The following is a 3198-nucleotide window of genomic DNA, read 5'->3' as shown; positions in this document are numbered from 1 at the left end:
AAAGAACAAATGGATATTTACAAATAATTTCAATGGCTAGTTTCATGTGATATTGTGAATTTTTTCTTTAAACAGTCAATATCTTCCTTGTCCTAGGCAATATGTTATTACAAATAAGCCTCATTTCTTAGGACCTACTGATGATGTACAATGTTGATGTGAAGGCCTCATCATCTCAGGTAATTTTGGCAATTTAGTTGGGTATTACAGAACATGGTTACTTAGAAAATATACTAATAAAAAGCTGTTGGCTTGAACCAGCCTTTGAAAGGTCATTAATTACCCTATCTAGTTCAGAAAATTAAATAAAACAATCACAAAAAAGAAGAAATCCTTTTCCTGGTAATTACATCCCAAAAAGCTGCCTTTACTTCCTTATTCCTGAGGCTGTAGATCAGAGGATTTAATATGGGGATCACCACTGTGTAGAACACAGAAGCCACTTTGTCCTGACTTAGGGAGTAGCTGGCACTGGGTCTCAGATAAGTATAGATGGCAGTGGAATAGAACAGAGCTATAGGTGTCAAGTGAGAGGCACACATCAAGAATGCTTTGCGCCTCCCCTCTCCGAATGCATGCGAAACATGGAGAAGATAACATAATAGTAGGAGATGAGGATGACCAGCAGAGCCCCGATCATATGCACACCAGCAAAGGTGGAAAGGATGCTTTCATTTAGCTGTTGTCAGAACATGAGAGCTTAAAAAGTGGAGGGCTGTCATAGAAGAAGTGGTGGATGACATTGGAGCCACAGAATGGCAAGTTGCTTATATAACACGTGTTAACCATAGAGTTCAACAGCCTTGCTGTAAAAGCCCCTGATGCCATATTAAGGCAGACTGTCCAGGACATGACCAAGGAGTAAAGCAGAGGGTTGTATATGGCCACGTAACGGTCATAGGCCATTAACCCGAACAGGATGCACTCGATCCTGCCTAATGCTATGAAGAAGTACATCTGCACAAAGCAGCCAGCAAAGGAGATGGTTTTCTTCTCCGAAAATAAATCTGCCAGCATCCTTGGGGTGTTGGTGGACGAATAACAGACTTCTACAAAGGACATGTTGGCCAAGAAGAAGTACATGGGTGTATGAAGTCGGGAGACAGCCCCGATTAAAAGAATCATGCCAACATTCCCCAAACTGTAAGTGTGTACACCACCAAAATCAGCAAGAAGAGATGATCTGTAACTCCAGTGTGTTTGTCAATCCCAAAAGGATGAACGCACTCAACAAAGTATAATTTGTTTTAGCCATTTGTCGCAAATATAATCTCAAACATGCATTAGGTGTAGATATTTTTCCCTTCAATGTTTAGAAGAAATCACGAAAATGTTGATGAGGGTTTTCACACATGGTTCAAAAATAATCTAGGATAATACAGCATAGTAAACAGAGTGACTGAAGAAAGAGGAAAATTAATGGACAAGTGGACAAGCATGTAAATTTATTGAGCAATTGCCTACTAAATCTGGTTGTAGTCCTCTCAGAGCACTGGGCAAGTCCACACACTTCTCTTCAGTTTCTGAAAGGGAAATGTATGTCGTTCTAGTTTTTCTCTACCCTCCCACACCCCAAATACAAAGGAAACAGCCTGCGGAAGCCTCCTCCATTCTCTGAACAGCTGTGTGGGTTTAACTCAAATCCATTTTTTTCCCCTCAAGACCACTCTGTTTAATCTTTCACTCCAAGAATTATTCATAGCCTCCCCAAATTCACATTTGACTCAAGCAGTGAAATAGTGACAATTTCAAATGATCGCTATTTGGACATCTATTATCTCCTCAAGAATGATTTCATATTCTTTTAAGTCAACTAAATAATTGTTCTCATTTCAAAGCACACTGTTAAATTAATGTCATGTAGCATCAGACAATGTACCTGTCCACCACCATGAATAATAGCATCAAATCTCCAGGCCAGTAGCTTCCAGGCCAGTCTGACCTGCATTGACTGTGATTTTCTTTTTTACTATGGTTTTTCATTTGAAATCTTAAAATGAAAAACAGGAGAATTTCATTTTTTAAATGAAATGAAATGCAGTGAAAATTTACATGACTTATTTGAAAGATTTGAAACCCGTTCTGAGTAAATACATGTTGCTGCACTTTTATTTTGTTTCCATAAAGAGAAATGGGTAATCACGGGGACGAGGTAATAGGGTTTAATTCTGGAGTCAATCCTCTAAAGGAAAGTCACATTCTCAAGAGCAAGAAAACAAAGTCAAATGGAAATACATGGAATCATGCATGGCATCACAAGTTGATCCTGATCTCTGTGTTACTTTAAAGTCTTCTGCCAAAGTAAAAAAAAAAAAAAAAAAAAAAATCGCTTATTACATTGCGTATTTTTTTTAAATTTTAGTCTATTTCAAATGGATGAGTATCCCAGCAACTATTTATTATTTTATCATTATTATTCCCTTTGCCATTGTTTGTGTGTGTGTATGTGTGTGTATGTGTGTTTAGGATAAGCTCAACATTCATTCCAACTCTGTTTTTCTTCTTTTATTTTATTATCAGTTTCAAGTATACAGCACATTGGTTAGACATTTATATAATTTATAAAACGATCCCGCTGACTGCTCTTTCTCTCCCCTGGCCCTACACCTAGCCATTACATTAATGCTAACTTCATTCCCTATGTTGTGTTCCCCATTTCTGTGACCATCTATCAACTACTGATTGGACTTCTTTAACCCATCAGCCTCACAAACTCCATTCTCTCTGGCCTTCACCAGATTGTCCTCTATATTTGTGAGTATGTTTCTGATTCCTTTGTTCACTTTGTTCCTTAGATTCTGCATATAAGTGAAGTCATATGGTGTTTATCTTTCTCTGTCTGACGTATTTCACTCAGCATAATAACCTCTAGGTCCATCCATGTTGTTGAGAATGGTTAAGATTTCGTTCTTTTAATGGCTGAGTACTATTCCATTGCATATATGAACCATAAATACATGGAAGGCTTCATGAATCTGCGTGTCATTCTTGCAAGCAGCTTTGCTACTGTTCTGTGTATCGTTCCAATTTTAGTATATGTGCTGCCAAAGTGAGCACCCAACTCTGTTCTTGAGTGAATTTAATGAGAAGAAACTAAAGAAATCCATTGTACAACGTTTAAAGAAATATTCCAGCATATAGAACAATGAGTAGGAAAACCTAACTTCTTTTTTATGAATTCAGAATTGTGTTGTCTTA

At 37.6% G+C, this 3198-nt stretch overlaps 1 non-coding gene and 1 pseudogene across 1 annotated transcript; both read right to left on the bottom strand.

The window, feature by feature from the left end:
- Window positions 1-314: 314 nt before the first annotated feature.
- LOC105307070 lies at window positions 315-1255 on the bottom strand (annotated as a pseudogene).
- A 1696-nt stretch (window positions 1256-2951) lies between these two features.
- On the bottom strand, window positions 2952-3057 carry LOC111732621. Its single transcript, XR_002777631.1, has one exon. It is a non-coding gene; the product is annotated as a U6 spliceosomal RNA (small nuclear RNA).
- Between the last annotated feature and the right edge of the window lie 141 nt (window positions 3058-3198).

The sequence above is a fragment of the Pteropus vampyrus genome, unplaced genomic scaffold (assembly GCF_000151845.1).
Source record: "Pteropus vampyrus isolate Shadow unplaced genomic scaffold, Pvam_2.0 Scaffold474, whole genome shotgun sequence".
Classification (NCBI taxonomy): domain Eukaryota; kingdom Metazoa; phylum Chordata; class Mammalia; order Chiroptera; family Pteropodidae; genus Pteropus; species Pteropus vampyrus.
This window is presented reverse-complemented; position numbering and strand designations above follow the sequence as displayed.